Genomic DNA, 15526 nt, shown 5'->3' with positions numbered 1-15526 from the left:
CATTGCTTTGACTGAAAATGGATTGTACTTCCAGTTTGTATAATTAACATAAAACAGAATATATGTCCACAGGGCAATTGGGAACAGTCGCTATCAAAGTAAGGGGAATGCAATAGGGGCACCCACCACAGCATGAGTACTTGGCTTGATTGATCAACAGAAATGGAGAGGAAACCTTATTATGATGAAAAACCCTACCCCATTCCTTTTTTTGTATACCCCCCCGCCCCCATGAATTGGAGTTTAGACACCTATCCCATTCCCAACTGGAAGATAGACAGGGCCTAAAACCATTTTGAATCCAGTACAACTGATATCCGTTGAATTTCCTGGCCATACTGCTGGTGCCCTCAGGTACTCAGAAGACAAAAATTGGCCCCATGATCTGCTGGTGAATTTAGTTTCATGGCAGCACACTAAGATACTTCCTTGCCTTGTCTGGGCTTGAAAAATGTTCATCCAGCTTCAAAAATGTTCTCCCAGGCATAAGGATAACTTTTCTCTCTACAGGCTCGACCAAGGCCCCAAGACACACCTTCCCCCTTAAGCAATCACAGCCCAGCCATGGTGAGACTGGACACTTAATAAACTGAAGTAAATCGGGCTCCCACGTGCAATTGGAAGCCAAATTTAAAATTTACTGTTGTTGCATGGGTTTCTCAGGGAATGGGAAAATTTTCAGAGGAAAGGGCAACAGAGATGCGAGCTCCACAAGGTAAATGCCCTTTCCAGCATTCATTCTGACCCAGGAGGAGGAGGAATTCTCCCCCTAGGCTCCTCAAGGAAGCCTTCAGCCTGCCAATCTCTAGACTCCCCAGCCCAAGCCCTTTCGAATGCCGACCTCTCCCTAGCCCTAATCGCGGGCCTCTTCCTTAGCTCCAATCGTAAGTGTCTTTCCACAACCCTAATTGCGAGCCTCTGCCTCTAACAGGTTGCCGGTAGGAAGCTTTAGGGAGGGAATTCCAGAGCTTAGGGCGTAAAAAGGAATGGCTGCAAATGGTGGGTTGAAGGAAGTGGGGAAACATGGGAGGCCAGAGTTGGAGGAAGTAAGTATTGTGGGACATTTTACTCCATTAAAGGCACAATAAGTTCAAGTTGTTGTTGTTGAAATTAGAATTTTCAGGCTGGAGGATGTTCCTCAGACAGGGAGAGCTTGTTAAACTCCAGAGAGCTTGTTATGAAAGGACAATGCTGCAGCTTATATTTACAGTTTCACATTTATTGTGCAGAATAAAAGGATTACAAACGTGCAGCTCCTCACTCCAAACCTTTTCAGAAAAAGTAAATAAAGAGAACTGTTTCAAACAGGTGAAGGATCAAAAATGAGAGCACACAGATTTAAAGGACTGAATTTTCCCCATAGAGGTGGGAAAGAGGAGTTGGGACTGTTTTCATGTTGTGAACCTGCCTCCGGCGGGAAACTGATTAAAGTCAAGATTTTCATCTGAGTGAGCCCTTAGTTAGCATGGAGACAGGATCCCTGTCCAATTAAGGGCAGTGGGAAGGCTCTTGAAGATGGAGGGCGAATCAGAGCCCTGCAGCTTCAGAGAAGCACATGGCTGCAGTACAAGGTAAGTAACTGGGAGGGCGTTTCAACAAGAAGGTGCCCTCTCAACTACTTTTTAAAAACACAAAAAGCAGCCAGGTCAGGCAGCCCCTCTACAGGGCTGTCTTTGGCTGTACCCCCACCCACCCAGGCAGGCAGGGAGGGCCTGTAGGTCTGCCAGGAGAAGTGGCACTGTAGCCTGCTGCTGGATGCCTGCCTGCAGCTAATTGAACTGCCCCCCGTTGTGTCAGGAAACTGGAGGCCGACTGGAAAATCCCAGTTGGCCTCCTTAATTCCTGCTCAACAAGGCTGTTAATGAGCTCAATTGCCTGCTCACCTCATTGGGGAAGGGTGGCCATTCCGGGCCCTGAACACGCGCCAGCCAAAATAGCCAGCGTCGGGAGCGGGTTCGGAAAGCCGGCATGCTGGCTGTCCTGGTAATTTGTGAGCCATGTCTGCCTCCGTTCTTGACATTGGTGGGGCCTGAAAATCCAACACAAAGTGTTTGGCAAAAGAACCAGAGATGACATGAAAAAAATGTTCATGTAACAAGTGGTTAGGATTTGGAATGCACTGCCTGATAGGGTGGTGAATACAGATTTAATAGTAAATTTCAAAAGGAAATTGAATATATACTTGAAGGAGAAAAAATTTCAGCAATATGGGGAAAGAACGGGGAGTGGAACTAACTGGATCGCTCTTCTCCGGAGCTGGTGCAGACTCAATGGGCCGAATGGCTTCTTTCTGTGCCAGACTATTTTATGATTCTATGATTCTAACATTGGCAAAGTTATCTGATTCTTTACAAGAAATTGTGCTGGACTGAATTCCACCCCTACCTAATACATTGCCCATCCCAATCTAGCAGACTGCTCCAAAGTTAGGCCTCTCCAAACACTACTTTTGAATTGGCAGATAGAAAATACACAAAGCAGATTCACCCATTCCTTGCTCACTTAGGTAACTGTTGTTGCAGCTATCTGGTGCCTGCCTAGATGGTACAACAGAGAACTATAGTCTGTTTACTGGGAATCATGTGGGTAAGAACACACATCACAATTTATTTCTTAATATGTGGAGATCCCAGCTTTGATTAGGAGCAGTTTGGGTGTAGTGTGAAGGAGGTGCATAGCACCAAGAGCACAACCTCTCCACCTGAACTTCCTGTTGGGATCACATAAGAGTTCACTACTGAGCATAGTCAATGGAAAGATGAAGATGGGCACCCCTCGGGCCTTAAAAACTCAGTGAGGTTCAACAACTTGTCAATGTAATTTTTATTCAAAATATAATTTCAGAATGTTTGTGGAAAAAGCTTTGAAAGGGCCCGATTTTAACTCTGTGCAACTGGATGAGTTTTGAGTGAGTGAAAATCTGACCTACTGTGTCAAGATTAAAAATGTACAAAAATGTACATCTCTTCCCAGTACGTCAAGGCTTCTTTGTCCAATCATCTTTCTTTCCCACTTCGGCAGGAGTTTACCAACACTCTACGATGGGCTGGGAGACATTGGGAGACTGCCTGGTAAACCCTGGTGGTCTCTCTGCAGGCTCAGGTTAGGGGGAGCCCTCGTAGTCAGGCACTGTTTGGCCCATGGAGAGGCACCCTGGTGGTAATGGCTGCCCCCATAGCAACTCCACCGCCCCCCACCCCCCCGCCCTCACCAGTCCCAACCTCGCCGCCCCCAACGCCGCCCCCCCCCCCAGCCCCCCAGCCTGCCTGCCTGGCCCTGGTGCCCCCAGACTATTAACCTGGTTGGGAGGGCAGTCCATGGCGTCACAGTGGTGCAGTGGTTGGGGCGGCACAGTGGTGCAATGGTTAGCACCGCAGCCTCACAGCTCCAGGGACCCGGGTTCAATTCTGGGTACTGCCTGTGCGGAGTTTGCAAGTTCTCCCTGTGTCTGCGTGGGTTTCCTCCGGGTGCTCCGGTTTCCTCCCACATGCCAAAGACTTGCAGGTTGATAGGTTAATTGGCCATTATAAATTGCCCCTAGTATAGGTAGGTGGTAGGGAAATATATAGGGACAGGTGGGGATGTGATAGGAATATGGGATTAGTGTAGGATTAGTATAAATGGGTGGTTGATGGTCGGCACAGACTCGGTGGGCCAAAAGGGCCTGTTTCAGTGCTTGTATCTCTAAAAAAAAAACTCTCTTCCAGACACAGCCCCAGCAGTGGCCACCGCAGTCGCACCCTCCAATTGGCTGGCAGCTCCCAGGGCGAGCGCCTGTCCTTTAAAGGGACGGGAGCCCCGAAGGCAACTATCTCGGTGCCAGAGGGGCGAAAAATGCGGTTATGGGTCCCACAAATGGCCGAGGCAGGGTTGCCCCCGGCTTTTGGGCCCGTTGTCGGGTCCCCCGCCGCACCAATAAAATTCCAGCCCTTCTGTGGGAAATGGGAATTGCCCTAATTTTTTTTCAATGTGACTACCCTGGCCATTGTGCTCAAACTGTGTAATAGGCCACGACTGGGGACTGAGGTAGCAGCAATAACCCGAGCAAAAGCCCAGCCTGCCCCTGCAACCTGCCTTGAAGGGATCTGGTAAGAGGGTGGCACCATGGTATCAAGAAGGAAATGGAGGAACAGTAATTTCAAATGTGGGCGTGGCGAATGATGGCGCAGAAAGTGGGAGAAGGCTGCTAGTTAGACTTTGAAGCTTTTCTTTTCGTTGAAGGTGGAATAGAGCAATGGTACATTTCAAGGTTGGGGGTGGGGCGGTGGCAGGATTCTGTGGTAAGAAAGCAGTTGTTTGTGGCTAAGAGAGACTCCGGAGAATTTCTTCAGTTGCTGCCAAAAAGGCTTGTGGTTGTTTCCCCATGCCAGCCTCCAAATAAGTTGTAATGCAAAAGGTTGCACGGTGCTAAACACACTCTCATTAAATGTAACATTCGACAGGAAAACCTGAAGTCAGTGAAACCAACTATTAATTCCAGAAGTCCAAACAAACTCTTTACAATATCAAACGGTCCTTTCTGTCCTAAAATGCCCAAGCAGCAGTTCAGGAATTAGTAGTATCAAATTTTTTTATGAGGGCTCCAGTCAGCACCTAATGCAAAGTCCTCTGACATGCATTTGCATGCAGTATATATTTATACATGCTGTTCGGGCATGCCCAGGTGCAGGCACCTAAAAAGCAATGGAGGAACTTTAGGTGCAGTGCAGTGAATGGGATCAGTGATTAGCCATGTTTTGGGTGTTATTTGGAAGCAGGGGACTGGAAATCAGCTGTTAAGACATTTTACAAGGTCAGAAATTGGATGCTGATAATTCCAAAACTGTCAATCAATTAACCTCAAAATGTTGTTATTTCGCCATTTCCATTCCCAACAAAACTTGGATAATAATTCTTATAATTTGCAATAGCATTGTTGAAATTCCTTTACTTTGTGAACATATTTTGTGCTCAGCAGAATTGGACCACTTTCCACTTTAGACACTTAGGGCGAGCTATTCAGTTACATTGCACTGACTTGACCAATGCTTCAGAGGCCTACTGCCGCTTGCTGGGATGCAATGCGCTGCCAGCTGCTTCCTGTACAGCATTACAGCAGGTGAAGGGCACACACATGGGCACCCAATACACATGCTGTCAGGCTTTAAATTGCCATAGATGAATAGCTGGAGGTAGGTGGAGGCAGCACTGGTAGGTGTGTAAGGGTGGGGTGGAGTATCGAGATGGCAAGCATGAGTCAGAAGGTCAGGGAGTGCTGCTGGGTGGGTGAAGGGAATATGGTGCATTGAGCAGTGTGGGAGGTTGGTGGTGTGGTGTATAGAAGATATCATGTGAAGATGCATTCACTGACATTGGCCACCTGCGTGAGGGCATTATACCTCTTGGGGCACTGCTGCCAGGTCCTCTGGTTCAGACTCCAAGAATTGGCCTCCCTGGCCATCTACTCCCACTCCCTTCTGAGACGATAATCTGCAACAAAGTTTGCATTCACTTGGATAAGTGTGCATTAATTAAGGAAAGCCAGCACAGATTTGTTAAAGGCAAATCATATTTAACTGACTTGATTGAGATTTTTTTGATGAGGTAACAGAGAGGGTTGATGAGGGTCATGCTGTTCATTAGATCTAAAGAAATAGCAGCAGAAGTAGGCTATTCAGCCCCTCAAGCCTGCTCCGCCATTTAATAAGATCATGGCTGATCTGATTGTGGCTTTAACTCCACGCTCCTGCCTGTCTCCCTTTGATTCCCTTGTAGATCAAAGGCTGTCGATGTGGCATGTATGGGCTTTCAAAAGGTGTTTGATAAAGTGCCACGTAACAGGCTTATCAGCAAAGTTTTATTTATTTATTGATACAGCACTGAAACAGGCCCTTCGGCCCACCGAGTCTGTGCCGACCAAGAACCACCCATTTATACTAACCCTACAGTAATCCCATATTCCCTACCACCTACCTACACGAGGGGAAATTTACAATGGCCAATTTACCTATCAACTGCAAGTCTTTGGCGGTGGGAGGAAACCAGAGCACCCGGCGAAAACCCATGCAGTCATAGGGAGAACTTGCAAACTCCGCACAGGCAGTAGCCAGAATTGAACCCGGTCCCTGGAGCTGTGAAGTTGCGGTGCCAACCACTGCACCACTGTGCCGCCTTGGATAGAATATAAAATGAACAGTGTCAGCATGGATACAAAGTTGGCTGAGTGAAAGGAAACAGAGGGTGAATAGTTGTTTTTTGGACTGGAGGAAGGTATACAGTGGTGTTCCCCAGGGATTGGTACACGGACCACTGCTTTTCATGATCTACATTAATGATCTAGGCTGGCTCTGCAGGCGCAATATAAAAATTTGCTGAACACAAAACTTGCAGGTGTTGTGGACTGTGAGACGGATAGGAATAGAGACATAGACAGGCTGAGCTATGAGCAAATTGGCATAGGGTGTATAAAATCAGACAGTTGAATACGTGGCTCAAAGACTGGTGTGGGAGAAATGGGTTTCGATTCATGGAGCACTGGCACCAGTACTAGGGAAGGAGGAGCTGTGCCGTTGAGGCAGGCTTCACTTGAACCGTTTTGGGACTTGTATCCTGGTGAATCATATAACCAGGGCTCTAGAGAGGGCTTGGTGGGGGAGGGGGAGGGGGAGGAGGTTCATGTGAGAGGAGATTTAGAAAGTTAACGAGAACGGACTAGGCAATAGTGCAAGGTAGCGATATGGGTAATGATAACTAGAGTGTGACAGGAAGAGACAGAGCGTATAAACATAAGGGTCAGACAATTGTAAAAAGGCAGAACTAAAGACGGTTCAGCTGAATGCATGAACTGATAGCACAAATAGAAATAAATGGATATGATATGATAGTATTATAGAGACGTGGTTGCAAGGTGACCAAGGTTTGGAATATTCTGAATATTCCAAGGGTATTTGACATTTCAGAAGGATAGGATGAAAGGAAAAGGAGGTGGGGTAGTTCTGTTAATACAGGATGCGATCAGTACAATAGTGAGAAATTATCTTGGCTCAGAAGATCAAGATGTAGAATCAGTTCGGGCGGCAATAAGAAATAGCAAGGGAAATAAGGCACCAGTGTTTGTAGGCCACCTAACCGTAGCCACACTGTAGGACAGAGTATAAATCAAGAAATAATGGGGGCTTGTAAGAAAGATACTGCAATAATTGTGGACGATTTTAATCTTCATATAGATTGGACAAATCAAATTGGCAAAGGTAGCCCTGGAGGATGAGTTCATAGAGTGTATTCAGGACAGTTTCTGAGGATAATATATTCTGGTATCAACCAGGGAACAGGCTATTTTTCACCTGGTGATGTATAATGAGACAGGATTAATGAATGACCTCATAGTAAAGGATCCATTAGGCGAGAATGATCATAACATGATAGAATTTCGCATTCAGTTTGAAGGTGAGAGACTTTGGTCTGAAACTAGTGACTTGAACTTAAATAAAGGTAATTACAAAGATGTGAAGACAGAGTTGGCTACAGTGGACTGGAAGAATAGGTTAAAAGGTAACAGTGGCAGACATTTAAGGAGATATTTCATAACTCCCAACAAAGATATATACCATTGAGAAAGAAAGACTCTATCAGAAGGATGAACCATCCATGGCTGACTAAGGAAGTTAAGGATGGTACCAAATTGAAAGAAAAGGCTTGCAATGCTGTGAAGATTAGTGGCAAGTCAGAAGATTGGGAACATTTTAAAAACCAGCAAAGAATGACTAAAAAAAAAAGGAGAAATGAGAATATGAAAACAAACTAGCAAAAAATGTAAAAAAGAAACAGATAGCAAGAGTTTCTACAAGTACATACAGAGGAAGGGAGTATCTAAATTAATGTTGGTCCCTTAGAAGATGAAAGTAGGGAATTAATAATGGAAAAAAAGGAAATGGCAGAGACTTTGAACAAGTATTTTGTATCTGTCTTTATGGAAGAAGATACAAAATATAGTAGAATAGTGTATTCTATAGTATAAGAACAGTAGAAAATCAAGGGGTGAAAGAGAGGGAGGAACTTAAAACAATCAGAATCACTAGAGAGAAAGTACTAGGAAAACTAATGGGACTAAAGGCTGACAAGTCCCCTGGACCCGCTGGCCTGCACCCTAGGGTCTGGAAAAAAGTGGCTGCAGAGTTAATCTTCCAAAATTCCCTAGATTCTAAAAAGGTCCCAGTGGATTGGAAAACTACAAATGTAACACCTCTAACATAACTCTATAATCTATGACTCTATTCAAGAAAGGAGGGAGACAGAAAGCAAGAAACTATAGGCCAGTCATTGAGAAATTGCTAGATCCCATAAGTAAGGAAGTCGTAGCAAGACACTTGGAAAACCATAATACAATCAAGCAGATTCAATATGGCTTTGTGAAAGGAAAATCGTGTTTAACAAATATATAAGAGTTCTTTGCAGATGTAACAAGCAGGGTGGATAAAGGGGAACCAGTCGATGTAGTGTATTTGGATTTCCAAAAGGCATTCGATAAGGTGCCACATAAAAGGTTACTGCACACTCATGGTGTTGGTGGTAATATATTAGCATGGAGAGAAGATTGGCTAAATAACAGGAAACAGAGTCGGGATAAATGGATCATTATCAGGTTGGCAAACTGTAACTAGTGGAGTGCCACAGGGATCAGTGCTGGGACCTCAAATATTTACAATCCATATTAATGACTTGGATGATGGGACCGATTGTAGTGTAGTCAAATTTGCTGATGATACAAAGATAGCTAGGAAAGCAATTTGTGAGGAAGATACAAAGTGTCTTCAAAGGGATATTAGATAGTTTAAGCGAGTGGGTAAAAATTTGGCAGATGGAGTACAAAGTGGGAAAATGTGAGGTTGTCCACTTTGGCAGGAAGAATAGAAAAGCTGAATATTACTTAAATGAAGAGAGACTGCAGAATGCTACAGTACAGAGGGATCTGGGTGTCCTCGTACATGAATCACAAAAAGTTACAATGCAGGTACAGCAAATAATTAGGAAGGCAAATGTAATGTTGGCATTTATTGCTAGGTGAATAGAGTATAAAAGTAAGGAAATATTGCTACAAATGTACAGGGCGTTGGTGAGAGCACTGTGTAGAGTTTTGGTCTCCTTTTGGGTATCGGAGGTAGGCAGGAAAGTGGACTTGAGTCCACAAACAGATGGGCAATGATCTTATAGAATGGCGGAGCAGGGTCAAGGGCTGAATAGCCTACTCCTGCTCCTAGTTGGTATGCTCGTATGTACCTATGTATGACTTAAGGAGGGATATACTTGTGTTGGAGGCAGTTCAGAGAAGGTTCACTAGGTTGATTCCTGGGATGAAGGGGTAGTCTTTGAGGAAGGTTTGAGCAGACACTCATTGGAGTTTAGAAGAATGAGAGGTGATTTTATTGAAACATATAAGATTCTGCGGGGGCTTGACAGGGTAGGTGCTGAGAGGAAGTTTCCCCTCCATGGGGGAATCTAGAACTAGGGGTCACAGTTTCAAAATAAGGGGTCTCTCATTTAAGACAGAAAAACAGAGATGAGGAGGAATTTCTTCTCTCAGTGGGTTGTTAATCTTTGGAATTCTCTTCCCAAGAGAGCAGCGGAGGCTGGGTCATTGAATATATTCAAGGCTGAGTTAGATAGATTTTTGATTAACAAGGGAGTCAACAAGGGTTATGGGGGGGGGGGGCCAGCAGGAAAGTGCCACAATCAGATCAGCATGCTCATATTGAATGGCAGAGCAGGCTTGAGGGGGGCCAAATGGCCTACTCCTGCTCCTATTTACATTCTTATAGTGGAAGTTGCAAACATGTGGTAGATGAAATTAGACAGAAAAATGTGAAGTCATGTATTTTGGTCAGAAGAACGAGGAGAGGCAATACAAAATAAAGGGTACAATTCTAAAGTGGGTGCAGCAACAAAGAGACCTGGTATATGTGCAAAAATCATTGAAAGTAGCAGGGAAGACTGTGAAAGTAGTTAAAAAGGCATAAAGGATCCTGGGTTTTATGAATAGAGGTATAGGGCAGAATTTTCCCAGCCCTGTGGTAGTTGGCTAGAGGTTGTGGGTCCAGGAAAATAGGGGGGAGAGTCTTAGTGGGACGGCTCCCCAATGCATTTCTGCCAGCAGGGAGGTTTCCCAGGTGTGGTTGGGACCCGGATTGGCTGCCTGCTGCATGGAGGTGGCATTCCTGTGGTAGGCCGGGGGGTGGTGGCGATCAGAGCCGGAGGCTCCATGACCCATTAACTGGGCCATGGGTAGGAAAGGTGACCACCGTGGGTCCAACGATCCAAGCTGAGGGGTTTCCCCTCCACTCCAAGGGGCCTACCGCCTTCCACCCTCTCCTGAAATGATTATTTACCTTCATACCTCCAGAGGTGCCTCCATGTTGACCCCGACCTGCCTCAGCAGCATCCACCTTTCCTGGTGGGGCTGTCAAGGCTCTAGAACTGCTGGCCCTAAGAATTGACCGGCAGCATCGAAAGCCAGCCCGTTGTCCTTAATCAGATGGCAAGCGCAGAGGCAGCCAATGAGGAGGCCACCTCCAGGATGATTGCACCAGAGGGCACGCTTCTGGATAGTGTGGGCTCGGGACCTCCATTTGGTCCCAATATCGGGGTCCCAAAGCCCATGGGAAAATCCTACCCAATAGAGCACGAAAGTAAGGGAGTTATGATGAACGTTTAGAAAACACTGGTTTGGCCTCAACTGCAGTATTGTGTCAAATTCTGGGCGCAGCACTTTATGAAGGATGTGAATGCATAGGAGAAGGTGCAGAAAAGATTCACAAAAATGGTTCCGGGGATGAGGAACTTCAGTTACGTGGATAGATTGGAGAAGCTGGGGTTGTTGTCGTCAGAGGCTGAAAGAAGTTTTGACAGAGGTGTTCAAAATCATGAGGGGTCTAGACAGAGTTTATAGAGAGAAACGGCATTGACGGCAGGGTTGAGAATCAGAGATGAATGCCAAAAAAACAATGGCAACATGAGGAAAACCTTTTTATACAGTGAGTGGTTAGGATCTGGAATGCACTGCCTGAGAGTGTGCTAGAGGCAGATTCAATTATAGCTTTTTAAAGCGAATTGGATAAGCACCTGAAGAATAAAAATTTGTAGGGCTATCGGGAAAGGACAAGGGAATAGGACGAGCTGAGTTGGGAAAATTGCCGAAAATGGCATCAGGCCTGTATCCCAATATGTTCCCGCCTCCTTCTGTCTTTCCCAGGCAGGTTGGCAGTGAAGTGGGAAACCCCCGTGGCTGAAGTGGGAAACCAATTCAAGTAGTTAAGAAGGTAATTAAGAGTGATTTTAGGAACATTGGAACACAGGCGCAGGAGGAGGCCATTCAGCCCAATGAGCCTGTTCCGCCATTGAATTAGATCATGGCTGATCATCTACCTAAATGCCCCTTTCCCGCACCATCTCCAAATGCCTTGATGTCAGTAGTCTCCAGAAATCTGTCAAGCTCTGTCTTCAACATGCTCAGTGACTGAGCTTCCACAGCTCTCCGGGATAGAGAAGTCCAAAGATTCACTCTGAGTGAAGAAATTCCCCTCATCTCAGTCTTAAATGGTTTGCCCCTTATTCTGAGACTATGTCCCCTGGTTCTAGACTCACCAGCCAAGGGAAACATCCTATCTACATCCATCCTTTCACACCCCGTAAGAATTTTGTAAGTTTCAGTGAGATCACCTCTCATTCTTCGAAACTCTAGAGAATACAGGCCCAGTTTCTGCAATCTCTCCTCATAAGACAATCCCACCATCCCAGGGATTAGTCTGGTGAACCTCCGTTGCACTCCGTCTATGGCAAGTATATCCTTCCTTAGATAAGGAGACCAAAACTGTACACAATACTCCAGGTGCGGTCCCACCAAGGCTCTGTACAATTGCAACAGGGCATCTTTACTTCTGTACTCAAATCTCTTTGTGATGAAGGCCAACATACCATTTGCCTTCCTTATTGATTGTTGCACCTGCATGCTAGCTTTTATTGACTCATGAACAAGGACACCCAGGTCCCTTTGGACATCAAACACTTCCCAACCTCTCACCATTTAAGAAACACTCTGCCTTTCTGTTTTCCAAAGTGGATCACTTCACACTTATTCACATTATATGCCACCTGCCATGTTCTGTCCCACCAGCAGAACAATTCCATGCTGTTTCACAAACCTGGCAGGTTGGAGAAGACAAGTGCACACTGCGAAGAACCTCCCCAGTGAAGCTGACAAGCTGGGAAGGCTTTGATAAGTTACACTGAAGCTCTCCAGCCATGGCCAGGTGAGAGGCTGCTGTGCTGTCAGAGAGTGCTATTACTGCTTGACAGGTGACTGCCAAATGCTTGGAAGGCCCTTCATCTGTCCAAGACTTCACCCACCTTCAGATGCACTTTCCTGCTGCTAGCCTGCAGAATGGCATGGAAGCAGCTTCTGCAGCTCTGCCGTCCACCTCTGCTGAGGGTCAAGAACCGAGGCCACACCTCCATCAACTGCACCAGCAGCAGCAGAAGCAACACCAGCAGGACCAACAACTGCCTTCTCCTCAGCCACATGCCCCTCCACAGGGCAGAGGGGTTGGCCACCGACATCCAGCTGGAAGGAGGCACGATCTCCAACACGGGATCTACAGGCAGAGGATAATCTCTCACGACATGTCTGAGCACCAGTGCCTCAGCAGGTTCAGGCTCTCACAGCAGGTAACTGCTGACATCTGCATCCTCAGAGAACAAGACCACAATTTCAGTGGACCAGGTGGCCAATGGCTGACAGGGTGCCTGTCACTCTGTCACTGGAGGCCGACCCATCCTGCCTTCCCTACCTTACATCTCTGCCTCTCGCCAAGTTGTATGCTGCCTTTTCCTGCAAGGAGAGAAAGAAGGGGGGTGTGAGGGCTCATAATGGCTTGTGTGCAGAGGAGGACACCATTTGTGGAGGGTTACAGTGAGGCATGGGTGCGAGAGAGCAATAGGCTGAGGGCAAGTGTGAGTGTTGGTTCTCAGATGGGTATGTGAGATGCCTGCTGGGAGAGGAATGAGTGGCTCTGCAAGGTGTCTTGACCTGAGGTGTGCTGTGCAGGAGAACGCTGAGCAAGTCAGAGTATGGGGATTGGCACCTATCATGAGGGCCCTCCTGAGGTCCGAGATCCTCTTGGTACAGGGTCCGCAGGATGGAGGGGATACACTCCTGCTGCTCTCTTCCTCAGCCACTTCCATCCACGCCTGCTTGGTTGGGGAGGCTGATCTCCCTCTCCCCTCCTTGGGAGAGTTCACCACACTGCAGCCTCAGCTGGACCTCCAGGTAAGATTGGGAGATCTGGGGGTCAGCCTTCCCAGGTCTCCTCACCATTCCTGTGGGTGCTACAGCCTGAAAAATCCAAGTGCTGGTGAGATTCTCTGAAACATGCAGTGGTCTCCTTAAACAGAAATCCTTCCTCTGACAAAATGGCCGTGTCACCCTGCCTTCCCTTTCGAATTGGTTGAGAGCCCAGAGGCGGGCACTTAATTGGTTTGCTCTGGTAAAGAGCAACTGGGAGGCCTACCAATCCAGAGGTCCTGCCATTTCACCAGCGACGAAGGCTGTAAGATCCCAGCCATAATGTTCATAAAACACATTTATGGAACTGGAAAAAACAAGGACTATTTTTATTTAAATGTTGAATTCTGTAATCGAAACTCATTTGTTTTTGCAAATAACAACCTGTTAAATTCATCCAGTGAAATGAAGAATGATTATCTCATTAATCAGTACAAGAGTCTGTCGAGTGTGAATGTCGCAATTAGGCTCACAAAGATGGAGAATGTTTTCCAATTTTCATGACATTAAGCAGCATTTTTCTGATTAAAAAATAATTATTTACTTAATTCATGAAAACTCTCAATTATGTCCTAATATTTATTACAAACCTCTCAGCATGAGATTATTTATTGATTCCAGCAACAAAAAAAATTCAAGTTCACCGCTACGTTTTAAAGTTTGCTCAATTTTGTTTTGTGTTTTTTTTTTCAGTCTGTTTTCTACTTTCAATATCTGTATGTCTTTTTCTTTCAAAATGTGTTAACTAGTTTTGATTCCGTATATATCTATATATTATAGCCATAATCAAAACTGCCCTTTCCAAATTAAAATTCTCCCTTCATCCCATCATGTTTATTGTGCCTCATGGACTAATGCAGTGGACCAAGCTCAGCCAATTCTATTAGGCTTTCAGAGCTTAGGTATATAGGGTAGTCCCTTTTGGGAGAAAGTGAGCACCTTGTACCACCACCACCAACAACAACATACCAAGCAAACAGAAATTCTGTTTATGTGGATTATTTCTTTAGTATTTCCTCAGTACCTTGCTCTATGGCAGCGAGGACTGGACAACGTACGTCAGCCAAGAGTGACGTCTCAATTCATTCCATCTTCGCTGCCTCCGGAGAATACTTGGCATCAGGTGGCAGGACCGTATCCCCAACACAGAAGTCGTCGAGGCGGCCAACATCCCCAGCTTATACACCCTACTGAGCCAGCGGCGCTTGAGATGGCTTGGCCATGTGAGCCGCATGGAAGATGGCAGGATCCCCAAAGACACATTGTACAGCGAGCTCGCCACTGGTATCAGACCCACCGGCCGTCCATGTCTCCGCTTTAAAGACGTCTGCAAACGCGACGTGAAATCCTGTGACATTGATCACAAGTCGTGGGAGTCAGTTGCCAACGTTCGCCAGAGCTGGCGGGCAGCCATAAAGGCGGGGCTAAAGTGTGGCGAGTCAAAGAGACTTAGCAGTTGGCAGGAAAAAAGACAGAGGCGCAAGGGGAGAGCCAACTGTGTAACAGCCCCGACAAACAAATTTTTCTGCAGCACCTGTGGAAGAGCCTGTCACTCTAGAATTGGCCTTTATAGCCACTCCAGGCGCTGCTCCACAAACCACTGACCACCTCCAGGCGCTTACCCATTGTCTCTCGAGATAAGGAGGCCAAAGATTTAGATGAAGATTAATAGTCTGCTTTGGAGACTCTTAAAACTTGATAATGAGTTTCCCTGTGAGATAGAGACCTCACTAGTCAAAAATAAAATTACTGTTTTCAAATACAGTACTTGTCATCATTGCACTGTCCCAGATTTAAGTGCTTATTGAATGTATTGGCCTGAATTTTATCAGCCCTCCAGGGATGGGCAGGGAGGTGGGGGATGGGCCCATGAAAGAGAGAGTGAAGGCAGGGGTTGGAGTGCCCATCGCCTTCCCAACACCATTCAATTTTGTCAGGGGCGGGGAAGGCCAAGGGCGGCCTGCCTGCCTACCCAGTGGCCAATTGAGGCCTCTAAGTGGACAATTAATGGCCACTTAAGGGCCTCTTCCTGCTGCCCTTGTAGCAAAGGCGAGGGTTCGGGGGGGGGTGGTGGGGTTCCCTACGTCACGTGGGAAGGCCACCAGTAACACCAGATGGCCTGCCTGTGGATTGGGGCGGGGTGGGACAGTTCTCCTGCTTAGGCACCCTATGGCTCACGGAGGGCTCCCGGTGGCAAAGGCCACCCCTGCACCA

Source organism: Heterodontus francisci, chromosome 7, assembly GCF_036365525.1.
Source record: "Heterodontus francisci isolate sHetFra1 chromosome 7, sHetFra1.hap1, whole genome shotgun sequence".
Taxonomy (NCBI): domain Eukaryota; kingdom Metazoa; phylum Chordata; class Chondrichthyes; order Heterodontiformes; family Heterodontidae; genus Heterodontus; species Heterodontus francisci.
This window is presented reverse-complemented; position numbering follows the sequence as displayed.